This window comes from Myzus persicae, unplaced genomic scaffold, assembly GCF_001856785.1.
Source record: "Myzus persicae strain clone G006 unplaced genomic scaffold, MPER_G0061.0, whole genome shotgun sequence".
NCBI classification, from domain to species: Eukaryota; Metazoa; Arthropoda; class Insecta; order Hemiptera; family Aphididae; genus Myzus; species Myzus persicae.
This window is the reverse complement of record NW_019100914.1, coordinates 195834-211381: the sequence shown is the minus strand read 5'-3', so window position 1 is coordinate 211381 and position 15548 is coordinate 195834.

Sequence of the window (15548 nt, the reverse complement as noted above, 5' to 3'; positions counted from 1 at the left end):
ACAGATTTAAATTCGTCTTTTTTGTACAGTGATAAATTATGTCTGGAGTTTCATTTCCATTGCATTGTCGTTAATCCTTTGTATTTTTGTTTTAAATACCTACCTACATCATTTCTAGTTTTCATTTTTTTGTTTTAAATATTTCTTTGTGCAACAATGTCTTTTAAGTTAGAGTAAAATTAATGTAAAGAAAATAAATTCTTTAAATTCATTACGATACGAAGATTAATAAAGTAACTAGAATATATTTTATATACATGACTATACATATCTTATAAAATATAAATAATTTTAGGATTTTATAATTTAATAATCATAACATGGTTTTATTTTATTCATCATTTTAATCACTGATTATTATATTGAGAGTTATGCCAAACAAAATTAACTAAATAAATCGCTTACACATGAATTATAAACTTGAAGTTACACAGAGACAGACTAATAAGTACCTAAGCACTAAGCAGGTAGTGATATACATATTATATACTATAAAAGTATCAAGTTTTAACGTATCATTGACATTTGTATCCTGCAACATAAAAGTTATTTATTGGTATTTTGTTTTAAAAAGATAAATTAATTAAATGTAAATTAATTTGACATTCTTAGGTACAATAGATTTTCAATAAATTACAATATACATATACGTAGGAAACCATATACTCCATTCATCGATAGAACGGGACCGTTTTTCTGGGCCGTCAATTCTCTCCGTATGACCTACATCATACGGCACTGCATGGCACATGTGCCACCAACGACCGGTTTTTGTCGGCCGACAGTCCTGTTCGCTCGTGGAATGGAGTATAGGCATATACAATATTTCATGAAAATTCAAAATTTAACTTCCATAACAATATAATATATATAAATATCTATAACAGCTAATCCCGTGCACTTTGTCGCCCTTTAATAATGCCAACTCTATACGAGACCCGATGGTGATAATGCGAGCAGTATATTATGCCAACCTGCTGTGGATTGCGGACCCCGCTTGATGAGTACTTTATATAAATAATGAGTTTTTTATTTATTCTGATTGCGGACACGCCTATGAGCGGCTATAAGTGCAGCTCAGCTACCTTGGTAGTATGTGAAAATGTAATTGTATGCATGCTTATACTTGATCGGTACCACTGCAGGCAACGAATAATCCAAAAAAAATACCAATTTCAACTAAATATATTTATATTTCTCCCATAATCAATAGCAAGCGTATATAAACAAATATTTTCTTCGTAAATCTTAAAATCCCTGTTTGAACAACTTCCCTGGTTGGACCTATCGGGTCCAATTGTGAATCTAAACCGCCTAGGGTGTCACCCAAACGCATACAAAAAAATTCATTCAAAACGGTCCAGCCGTTTTGAAGACGTTCAGTGACATACACACGTACAGTAGAATTATATAAATAAAGATATGGATTATTCCTTGCCTTCCTAATTTGTCATTGTGCAGTAAGAAGAAATTCATAAATATTAGTGTGGTAGAAAAACTGATTTTATTCTAAACGATTAACTCTCTTTACATACAGCTTAAGGTAGTCCAAAATTGACCAATTGCATTGTGCATACGATTCTTATAACCGTGGTAGCTTAATATTATCCCTGTCAAATTTTTATTAGTAAATTATGTTTGGGGTCATTTGAATTGAACGCAAGATACATCAATGCGCAAAATGATTTTAGATATACTTATACAAATATTATCAACAGAAAATCAATGCACATCGCATTACCTATATTATGTCAAATCCGTTTATGTTGTTATACTCATTAAAATCTTCAATGTCAGATTTGAAAGGATATGGGATTCAATTTTATATAGTACTATAGTAATGATATATGCTCCCACGCCGTTATAACTTATAACAAGTAAACTAAAATTTAACAGATTTATGAATAACGGCAAGATTGTCCCGCATAGAAATCAGACACCCTCAATCAAACCATTGTTAACGCAAAAAAGAGACTATCTGTATTTTACAAACATGAATTAAAAAATCTACTAGTATATAATAAAACGGTAAAACGTTGCTTGTTGCTTTCTTATATTTCGCCACAGTCTATAGGGATAGTCGTAAAAGGTCCACGAAGAGAAAACTAGTTTCCGGAGGCGCGAAAAAGTTTTGTTAAAGCCACCTTCTGATCGGCTAAATCGTGTCAACCTTTTAGCCAGTGCACTGTCAACAGCTTTTCAATACCAAATCTTGCGAGCGACAACTGGACTCCTTTTGAAGAACAATAATCTGTGTGCCTTGTTATTTCGTTTCGCGTATTTTGAGTACCTAATTATTTTTTATCGTTTAAAATCTTTATACTACTAGAGCATAGTCCAGCATAGTCCAGCATAGACAGCTGCGAGACATTTATTGCAGAATATAGAATACGTACACTTCCTATTTGTTCATCAGTCATCGCTAAGACGCTCAAAATATGGATCATTGGCATCACGATTTATCCACTCATTAAACAAGAACATAATATGCACACATATATGTATGAATATTAAACAAGCGTATTGTATTTTACGATCGAGTAATCGGCTATCAAAAATTATGTATATATGTAATATGTAATATTATGTATATCACGAAATGTATGTATATATATGTTTTTGTATACATGTAGGTGTGTTGATGATTCCGCGGAAGACGACGGATTATCGAGAGTACACTGTATGTACATTAATTAGTAACATATTTTATATTACATCAAATTATATTACTATATGTAGGTAGTGTGTATTTATTATTTACTATAAATATATACGGTGTGTTTGATCAAATTCTCAAATACATTACCTCAAAAGCCCTCCGACTACACCTGGACTAAGATAATCGAGTGATTTTAATAGTAGCACCTAATATTATTTAGCTTAATTTTATAAGTGTAGAGAACCGTACCGATCCTTAACTTTAACATCCGATTTTACTAGATTATTATATTTACTGTTTTTTATATTTATCTTACTTTTGAGATATTACAATGTAGGTATTTATACCTATATAGTTTAAAATTTTAAAGGCAACTAATAACTATTATTATAAACATTTATGAATTTAGTATGTAATATTGTACCAAACATTTTTTTAAGATTCAATATTATTATTGTGAGCCTTTAGTCTCTTCCCCTCTCACCCAATCACAAACACTATTTAGTTGCCATTATGACATACCCAACTTACGATGCATCACCACCTAATACATTTAATTTATTTTGCTATTGCGTAGCTTGTATTGTCTGATTAGGTACATACTACATTTAACTACCAACAACTCTATACGTTGTTATTCTATATTCTTGTAGATTTGGCGCAATCGCGTGTTTCATAATATAAACAAATAATCAAATATTATGTTATATTTCATTATATTTTTACCGGTGAAAACTGGAGTAATAGTATTTAATTTTTAATCAATTTATTTTTTTAAACGTCGAACAAGCTATTAATAGGTATTTTACAACTTTTAATATGTTCTCGTTGTAAAAGAAATCGAATTAATCAACAGTTCTTACTAATGAATTTCACAAAATGTTGAAATAGTTACAATTCTACGGCAGAAATCAGATAATTGAGTTATACATTCAATGAGTAAGTGCTATCCGAGAATGTAAGTAGTGCGAGCTTATAGGTTATTCGTTTAAAGACATTTCTTGTAATTGCCGAAAACTCTTTAATTGTCAGTTTTTTTTTTTGCTCAAAAAATGCACCTGTGGCTAGAAGTTCACAACCCTTCGCATTCAATTATTAAGTGCTAATAATAATGCCTGAAAATTGTATTTAAAGTTTTTACTTTATTTTGTTCAGCTGAGCTTTATCGCTACCCTTATTGCTTTATAATAATATGGCGATATGGACTGTATACAGCGTACTTAAAAATATGTTCCTGAAGCCCTCGAGGCCCTAATAAAAATGTGGCATCTGGGTTTAAATTGTTATTATTTTGAATATACGATCATATACATTATACACATAGGTAGTAGTGTAAACGATGCCCGAATAAATTAAATTCCAATGTTCAAGATAGGTCTAAAATGCATTTAAAAACCCCTCCGGTCTCTTATATTTTATATATTTTTTATCATGTAATCAGAAACTTATGTTTTATTTATAATTAAATCAAACTTATTATGGCTGTTCCAAGTTTTTGGCAATACATATAATATTTTATTATTTTGTCGGAAATTTGAAAGTGATGGATTTTAATAAATTATTCATGCACGATAGATACTCACATTTGAATGATAATATTTTATATATTGAAAGTCATTAACCGTTTTGATAAGTTTTTTATTTTTCTATTTTTTTAACATAAGTACCTCATTGCATGACCAATGACCATTGATCCTGTCCGTCTATCACGACTTTTGTTATCATAACTTTCACAAACGATGTGTGTATTTTTATCTAAACACCTGTAGTGGATACCCGAACCGTACTTGGGCCTATAATTAACTATCTGGATTGGAGCGATGAATGTATAGGTCTTACAATGTTCTGTGTGTCTTTTTTATTTTGTAAAATCTGTGTCTATCATAACTTTTAGATAGGTATAACATAAATTCTTCAATCTTCAACTTCAAGTGAGGTATATTCTTACTCAAAACATAATAACGGTAAAAGACTTGAACATTTCCACAAATATATACAGAGTGATTTACCAAGCATGCTCACCACCTGCATTTTGTCTTTGGTAATTCATTTATACAACTTTTGATTTACGGAATGTTTAAACCATATTGTTTTCAAATTATTGAGATTCTTCCTACTACTTAAGGAGTGTACTGTAGTAGACCAAACTTATCAAATGATAAATTAGACCACTTTTATAATTTTCTTTTTTATAGATTTTAAACTTCAGCAGCTACTGCCATTAGTTTTTATTTTTCAACATTTTTATACAATAATATATACATTAGATAACATTTTTTTTTTTTTTTTGCATAAATGTTTATATTTTATGTACATTGTATATTAGAAGGATATTATAGATAAAATTGCTTGTTAAGTGTATTTAAAAATTCCAAAAATCAGATTTTAACCAACTGAGTTACAAGAAAAATAAGGGAAGGAGCATGCTTGGTGAACCTGTAAGACTTTCAACTTTTATTTTTTTGAAGTTCATCAAAAATCACGAACTTTTTCAAATTATTTTGAGTTAAAAATGTGTAACATTTTTAATTTTAATAAAGATCCGAAGGTTTGAGATTTTAATATATTTATTCTTATAAGATTTCCTTGCAAGAATTTGAAAAAAACTTATTTAACATAAGCCATAAAGCCTTACTAAACATAAATATTATAATTTGTTATGAACGTCTGAATTATAAAATGTTGACGTATGTGATTATTTATAAGAAACCTTTTATTATTTATTAAATTATTTTGTTATAATTCAACAAATAAAAATAATGTTATTATACCGGGTGATTATTGTATCAATGAACACTCATTACTTAAAAAAGTGTAAAATATTTTTGAAAAATAAATTTTTTAATGACTTGTAGTCGAATATTTAAAAAAAGAGTATATATATTTTTATTCCTTATTCATTTTTTAAGTTTTCACCTTTTTTGAAGGATAACTTACAGTTTTAATTTCATCTTCGAAAAAGGGAATATTTTTCTTAAGTATGAGTTGCGTTAAGTAATTAGTTGATGTTATAATAATATCATGCTTTCTATAATAAACGTGAAAATCAATTAAACCAGATTACAAACAGTAAACACTACGTACGAAAACGTATACAATACCTATACATTAAACGTCCTAAAGCCGTGAGTGGTTAGGACTTCAGAGTATGACAAAAAATAAACAAGTTCAATCACGATTCGCATGTTATTACTATACATATGCTCATAACCTCATAGCAATATCTTATATCACCGTTCATCTGTATAATATGTGTAGAGTTTGCTATCTCGCATAATAATTGGTTTTGTTCGTGGTGTACAAAGTTGAGAAAGTTGGAAAATTATTCGTTTCTGTCTATCGCGTTTAATATATTACGAGTATATGGTAGGTAGATGCCATAATATTATACTATGACGTTCGTGCGTATTGATTGTTTGAAAATATGGATAATTATGGATCCATTCAAGTGGTTTTATACTCCGAGTGGATCAATAAATGAGCATTGGTTTTACGACGGTGCGGTTTTTGTTTTTTACTTATTTATGTGATACCACCGCTTTTGAGGTATATAGCGAATATTATGTTCTAAAAGTTTCATGTCGCTACTTTTTTATCGGAAATTTTATCTAGATGGAACTTTAAACATGTTGTTGTAGTAGTTGTTGTTTTTTTTTATGATCATTTTTCACTTCTATTTCTCCAGACGTATGCGGTAGGCATTACTACCAAAACATTTCTAAAATTATGAAATTTTATCACGATTATACATAATATTCGTTGTAACTATTTTTTTTTTTTAATAAATAATCGCTCAATTATTTAAAAATACCATATATTATCATAATCCAAAGCCATTTAAATACGAAAATATTTTTAACAAATTTTGGTGTTAATTATAAAATGCTTAATTTTTTTCTTCAAATTAGACTACATTTTAAATTTGTAATTAATATCAGGTAACACTCCGTCGAGAATTTGACATTTTTGTTTTTGTTCATGATATTTGTATTTTTATTTCATCTAAATAATCAAATTTTTTTTTTTTTTTTTATTATGGTATCGAGGACTAGAGGAGGAACTATGGTGCCAGTACTTCTCCTTAAATAATCAAATGCACATTTAATCGTTAGTACTAGTTTAACGCTACAATTAAAATATATCATACTTGCATATTTTGGTATCGTATTTAAAACAGTATCATTCATGATGAAGTGTCCGGTAGAAAACATAATAATGAAAAATATAGCAAAGTAAATAAGTATAGTATAGTAGTAAATATAGTAAAGTATTATAATGCATAATTTAGAATAACACGATTAGAACACCCATTGTTTTCTGTTCACACATATTATAGTAACCAAATTACGTACATACTATTGTATCCAGTATCGAGTGTTTGAATGTTATTACCTACGAAATATCTCTCTCTATCCCTCTCCCTCGCCCTCTGCCTCTCGCTGTCTGGTCGTAGTTGGTATACAGGTGCATTAATATTGCAGTGAACCGCGGTGTACTGGTACCTAAGAGGTACCTAATAACATATTCTTGGCTTAAGATATCGCATTTATTATAAGTAGAAATATTATAAGATAATTTCGTATATTCGTAGGCACCTATTTGAACGCAGACAGCCGGTAATGAGTATTTAGGCATACCAGAGCAATATTATACACCTGCCTGGAAGACCACGCATTCGATAACAATATTATACTAACAGAGCACTGTTAATCTATCAACGATTTCATATATATATATATATATTATATACATCAACAAACCCTTTGCTCTGTTTAACACGCCGCTGCATCGATGCAGTGTATACCTATTACAATAGTAATAATAATATTATACTATCAGTAAACATATATATTTTATAATAATATACAGATAGATGTAGGACGAGTATAATAATAATATCGGATCTAGCACGAGTGGGGTGAATGTATATAGGTGTGTGTGTGTGTGTGTGTGTGTGTGATGGGCGGGGACGGGGGCGAGCGAGAACTGTTTCTAAATTATGACATTTCAGTATTCGTACTCGAATTAGTGATCCGCTTGAATTAATTTCACATTTTCGTACGCATAATAGAAAATATCGATCTGGACGCATGTCTGTTGTTCGCACCTCTGTGTCTCGGGAAATCGTCAATTCGAGTAATACGCACAGATGCCAAATGCAAATGACGGGCTTATATGCATGGAAGCCACTGAGTGGATGTAATCTGCAGGAAATACGCGTATAATATAATATGTGAACCACAGAACAATATTACTTTGTAAATTGTTTTACTTTTAAAGTTGTAAATACTTTTTAGTTTTAATTACAAATCGATTTTTGTGGCCATGATGCACGTATAGGTATAAATACTTTTTTTAAATTTAAACTCAACGTTCTACCACTTTCACTGTGTTTTTCATTAATTTATTTATTCTTTTGTATTTATTTTTCTTAATTATGCTTTACAATTTATCAATACAATATGCATCATTCGATCGTTGACTATTTTTTTTTTAATATTACATAGGTATAACATACAAATTTACATTTAAAAAATGTTATTAATTTTAAATGTTGATTTTCAATGAAAATATTTTAACTTACATACAAATCTGGGAGTAAAGTAATGGAATGTGAAACCAATTGCCTAAAATTGTTTTAATATCGATACATTCTAAATAATAATTATTGTAGATCATGTTCTTCTAATAAAATTTCTCAAAACAAATTTCACATGTGTTAACTTGCCTACCTGTAGAGACAATACAATTAAAATTATTCAAAAAAAATATAGTGATGAAGCGCCTACTTAATACAGTATTTCACTTAAATAGTTGACCAAAATATTATTTATTTCAGTTGCTGTTAACAAGTACATATAATAATATTTAGGTAGAACAAAATCAATTTATGAAAACTAATTGAATTCCTATATGGCTATATAATATATGTAAATACGTGTATGTAGTTTAATTAATTATTTACAACAAAAATAAAATAGGTAAATAATAATAATAATTTATCGCAATCAATTAAAATAAACAGCAGGCTTAAAATACTGACGTTAAAATATAACGATTGGTAATAAGTTGCACACTTTTAGTTACTTTAATACCTATGGACACATATTTAAATTGAAATCGATTTATTACTAATAAATCCACGATACATTTTTAATGCAATTAAGTAAAAAAAATGTATTATTTATGAATACACGATTTACTAAATTAGGTATAATACCAATTTAATTTATATAATAAATTACAAACATTCGTATAAACACGATTTGTACACATTTGGAATGAATCAATAGATTAAACTAATGAATAAAAAATACAACTTTCAGTTTTATAAATATTATTTGATCATTTTTTTCCCTTTATTACTTATTGAAACGCACAAAAAATAGTTTTCAAGCGTATATTGATGAAGAAAAGATAAATAGATACTTATTTGGTTGTTTTTTAATAACAAACAAGTAAATGAATTATAAGTATTTTGACATGTAGTAAGTCAAGCTAGATAGAATACTAATTAATATTTTTTTTTTTTTAATATCTTCCAATTAACTTGCAATAACTATTATTAAACTGGTTAACTTCTAAAGATTATTGTTTTTGATCTTTGAAGTGTCAAGGGTCCATCGAAATAAAAAAATTAATTCTGATGGCTTGAACCAGGTCAATGAAACTAAATGGCTCTTATGGGGTTTATGTATATTTCAAAGATATCCTTATCTGCCGAGGATGCAACCCTACTCTTATTTATCATATTAATATTACATCGTCTAAAATGTTGTCATCATTGATATCACATAATTATTTGCAAACATTTTATGTTCTTGTGTACGAATTAAATCCTGTTTTCATACAGAACGTTTAATGCATAATGTCATATTACCTACTATTGGAAACAGCGAGGAAACGTTTAATTATTTAAGTTTAACATAAAATATACGTTTTTTACTCTATGAAATTTAATTCAATAAACAATCACGCCAATGTTAGGGCATGTTAAATAATAGAGTAAAATTAATAATGTAATGGACGAAAACTAACATTCAAATACATTTATTATTTATAAGTTGTTTATTTTATTTTTCTTGAGACTATTTGACATTTTAATCTACCAAACGATTCGAAAAAGTTTTTTTTTTTTGAAATAAATATTAATTTGAGTTTTTTATCTAAAATTCTATAAATAGTCATATGATTTTAAATTTTTAAATTTTTTTTCGTTTTAAATTATACAGGAAGATACCTATGGTGTTAGAAATTTAAGTCATAAGCATCTGTAGTCGATCGTTATATACTGTGGTGTGAAACATTAAAAAAGGAGTCTACCCGGCCAACAAAACCCTTTCATTTTCATCATCAGAGACTTCCATTCGACAGCCGTGTGCACAATTCAAAAGCAATCGGGAAATTCCGCTTGAGTAACCTCTCTTGTTTGTTTCGCTTACTGTGGCAAACTGGCTTATAACTTATGTAATAATATAAAGGTTAGAACTTTTTTGAAAAAGAAATATCAGTTCTCTTTTTTTCAAATAATATTTTTTAAAAGCAGTAAAGATAAAACGTAATATCAAAGTAAGAATAATGAATATTGCTAAAAAACCATTTTAGAACACATTCAACAATTCATTATTTTTTACACAACAAGTACACAGAATGGAAATAAATTGTTGATATCTACAGTAGGTACTACATTTCGCATATTTGTTTCTTGCTTTTTATTTTTTGTTTACGTTATTTAAGAAAATGGTTATTTAAATTTTTAATTGTTATGCATATAGACAATTGATTAATTTTTAATATTTATTTATTAGCAATCTCGTGAAACTTTATTCTTAGGTACTTTTATACGGGATAATAATTGTTTTATTTTATAAATGAATTAATATACAAAAAAAAAAAAAAAACAAACAAACAATTACCTATATTATTCTATTTGGTACCTACTTAACGCAATGTAATATTATAAACAACTTATACTATAAAAAACAAATACTTCTTGTTATATGGTAGGAGATAAAATAATTACAACACTTAAGGTAAATTTACTATTATAAGGATAATATCGTTGGTACTTTTTTAAATAAAAAATTTTATAGTGCCGTTTAAGTGTTTAACTGTAGGTAAGTACTTACATTACAAAAACAATATAAGTTAGTCGCATTTTGTGTATTTGTGTCATGTAATTTAATATAATTGTTTATTTTATACAGCCGGCTTACGGTCATAATTTTTCTAGAAACTATGAAACCAAAAATATATTATATTAAATATTTAAAAATTGCATTCCCGTCATTGTTAAAGTCAGTGAATAATAAATGTACACCTTCTCAGACGATTCAATTTCGTTTATACACAGCTGATTGAACACTTATGTAATAAATATTGTACATCTACTTAATACTTTAGTACCTCAAATATACCTATATTATATTTTGTTCGTCTTGAAGAAAAACAATAACAAGATTTTGAATTCCATACTATTATAATGTTTAAAATATCTGCTATATATTATATTATAACTAATGATCGATAATCGTTTTCGGTTTTTTAAGATAGCATGCTTAATAATAATTTCCTTGACCTAAAAAAAAAAAACCGAAATATTCCTAAATGTAGATTTCCACGGGACGACCAATTTCGGCGAATGAGATCCATTCGACCTTGACACTATCGTAATTGCGATACGATTTTAAAATGTTATTATTTAGGCTCAATCAGTTTTTTGGTGAAATTGCGACTCATTGCTTTAATTGTCATTTCGTTTCATACGTACAAAAATGTATCGGATCAATATATTTTTATTATAATATAGTTTGTCCCATTGGGTAGGAAAATATTTAAAATGTCAAATTAGAGAGAGAGAAAAAAAATGAAAATCTTTATAACGTCAATACCGTATGTTTAATATGTATGAACGCGGGTACAAGCACAATTTGCATTATGAATGTATGGAAGTATTTTCAATTTCACGGTCCCATACATATTGAATAGCCTATATAGCCGCTTCTACTCTGTGTTTAGGTATTTAAGATTTGAACGAACATGAGCAATATGAACACAAAATAAAACAATAGCTCGCTGCTACTGGCATAACGAGAGCAGGTACTCATACAACAAAAATTAATAAACTTTTGTAGGTACTTAAAAAATTATTTTTTTTTACAAAACAGAAGCTAATTACTATTAAATGTCAACTTGAAACAGTTGCGTATTAACGTTTAATCTACAACCCTCGATGATTCCATTAACACTTTTAAATAATAATTTTACGTTTTCCCATCATTTACGTTGTGACATTTTGATTACACATATGACGACGCATAATATTTAATTCACTGTCATATTTAATAATATGAATAAAAATAAATAGAATTTTCTAGGTTCTTCATACCAATTATTAATTTATATATATTTACAATAACACGAAAATTACCATAATTAATATTAATGACTTGCACCCTTTCAAACGCAAACCGTACAGTCCTATTGTTTTAAGATCTATTTGATGTGTTTTTATATGACCGTAGATGATAATTTTCCAGTTTTTTTTTTTTACCAATATCAAATCAGTTTCAACGAATTGATTGATTGCAAGTTGTTTTTTGTTGTCTGTATTTACGAAAAGTTTATTAAAAACGTTATGGCACAGCAGTTATATAATTTAACTTTACGATTTATAAATGTGGTTATATAAGGGAACCAGATCACGTTGTTATTTTAACGAATCCATTTGTTACTGCAATAGGCGAACTTGTTAAAATGTGTTAGCTATAAATTTCACAATAGAAACAAGACTTAACAATTTCCCGTGTCTACGTCAGATATAGACCTTTCAACTAACGGCTTCCGTTTTATTCGGATCTATATATTATATTATAGTATTATTTGATTTCCGCTCAGTATCCATAAGCTGGAACACCCAAGTCAGAAATCTGAATTTAATATAGGTATTGTATACACACGCATTATTGTTGTATAGGTGAAATAATTAGAAAACAATTTTGTTTGAAAAGTAATATTTACTAGAAAAAAAATATAGTTGTAAGCTTTGTTCTTACCAAAGCTAAATAAAATTGACTTTTGGTTAAAGTTAAGTGAACTGGATATGTGAAGTGAAATGGTAATCACCTGTAATCTATCACATTTCTGTATTTACATTTTGGCCTTTTTTTTTATATCGAAAAATAAGTATAATGAAAACTTAAATACTGGCCAGTAACTCAACGAGGTGACAATTATTAAGGAGATGGGTAAACATATATTACAATTTGACATACGTAGAATAAGCAAAACCTGATGGTTCAAATATTATGTACCTATAACAATAATAAATTGCAACATTTTAACCCTGCCAGACGATTGATCCTAAGCGTAGAGCACAAAACGACTGTAACACACAGTGATGAAGTTCTACTAATTTTGGGTAATTCACGGTAAAAATGGAAACTTTGATTGATTTTACAAGCTTTTAAAACGTTATTTCGGTCAATTGCAGTGTTGCCCGGTGTTGGACATTATGATGCTTGTAGGAAAATAAAAATGTTGGTAAAGGTCAGTGGTCAGTCGGTACACATAACGACGGCTGACTTACTTACTGTCTGTAGTGTGTGTTGGCAAATGTTGCCAAACACGCCTACAAAAGGAATCTCCGAGTGAAGTAATCGGTTATGGAAGTATTGCGAGTACGATTTATGTTAATGTTATATAATCAGGATTCAGGACAAGACAATACCAATCGATCTTAGAATTTAATCATATTGCCTTAAAAGCGTATTTGACCAGCCGTATCTCTGATAGGGTGGGTGTGTGGGGGAGAGCGAAACTAATCTTTTTCGTATCGATATAAAAATTAAAAACATAAAGGATATTACGTGCATGTGTAATAAATATAATTTATGTTTTTCTTCATTGCAGGATTAAAAAATGTTTTAGAGTCAATTAACTAGATCCCTTCTTCCAAAGAAGAGATGCTAATTCGGGTAAATAGATAAAAAATATAAGTAGTAATATAAATAATAAATAATTTGATATACTTGCGTAAATCAACTAAGAACTATAAACAATTACACACTTCAATAATCACGTTCACAATTATTTATCACTTATAAATTTGTACATGATATTGTGATTAATGCGGTATCCAAGTAACTCAAGATGAAGTTACTCCGTCCCGCAAACATGTTAACTATTATATAACAACGTTTGAACTTTAAAGATAGGTAACTTGAAAAAAACCTTCAATCAGCATAAGCATAAGTACTTACTGCTTAGCGAACTATAATTATACCAGTATTAAACAAGGTAAAGTAGGAGCAAAGTAAACTGTTTTTGATAATATTTTTATTAGATATATTTAAATTAGACATTACGGCATAATTATAATATTTGTTTTGACATCCAAACCATAAGTTATTTTTAATTTTGATAATTTTATCTCCCCCTTTTAATATTTTAATTTAGTGTGTGTGCACTCAATTATTTCCATTTTAGGATTTAGAGACCACCTTGGCCAGTCTATCTTATACTACCACATGTTGATAAGTTCTGAGTACATATAGTATGTAATTTAAACTTTTCCCCACATTATTCTATAAATGTATTATTTGATTCAATTACGTACGTTGCACTAGCCTGACATATTTGGAAGATCAAAATTTTTTTTCACAAATATTAAGCACTTAATTGGCATACATTTGAAAGACCAAAATTATATTCGCACGAAATTACGAAAATATTTTTAATGTTTTAATTTATATTGTTTATTTTCAATAAATATTATAACGTGATAAAATATGTTTTATATCAAAAAAATTGAAAATTAAATACAAGCTTCCTCATAATGTATTGTATAATAATATATGTATTCAATACACAATGCAGCCATCAAAATATTGAAACTAATTTTATACTTCTGTTTTCACGAAGCCGTCTTCAATCTTCAGTGTACATATTTTACTTTTTACACCATTCTAAAATTGTATTTATAAAGCTTAAATGGGTATGATAATTTAAAAAAAAATTTAAATTAAAGACACATGTTTAGTTTTTAACGAATGAAAAATAATAATCGTTGGTTTTTGAAGGACGTAAAAAAGCCATGTGTAACCCTTTTTATAATTCTGGTATATATTATTATTCAACGAATGGGGGGTGGGGACAACGACCACTTTTTGTTGTTGTTCGGACTCGTGTACTTTATGCATTCCGCGTTCGGAAATCAAATATGCGTCTACATCCGAGTAGTTCATTGTCCATGGAAATATATATTTATTTAAAGTCTAAAAGTACATTTAAACTTACAAAAATATACGAAAACAAACTTACTAAACATCGACTCTAAACCACGCCAAAATACTTCAAATTTACCGAACCAGCTAAACTTCTAGTTTATATAGTATTATGGTTATGAGTCAAACATTTTCTAAAAATATATTGTTGAGCGCAAAATAAATAATTTTGATTTTGACCATACAAAGTTATTCTAATAACATGCTAATTATTGGTGTAATCAAATTATGTATAACTTAATTTTTTCATCTGGTCTGGGCTGGTGAAACTTGCAGGCATCTGCCACTCCCATTCATTTTTTAGTTTTGTGGTAAAACAAATGTCATACAAATTTTAATTTTTGTTGTCAAATTCATGCTAATTGAGTGCTGAATATCTGTACAAAAAAAATTAGATTTTCAGAATTGGCCTGGCTAGTGCAAGGTTACATGATTCAATTGCTTTTCAATTTCTATGCAATATTATACATATACCTATTATTTATAATTATTATTTTGTATCTGTTCAACTAAAAGGACCATGCACGAAACATTATGTAATGTAATTTATACAATTATAATTACAGTTCGTTAGACTTACAAAACGCCAATACCTTTTCCTGAGT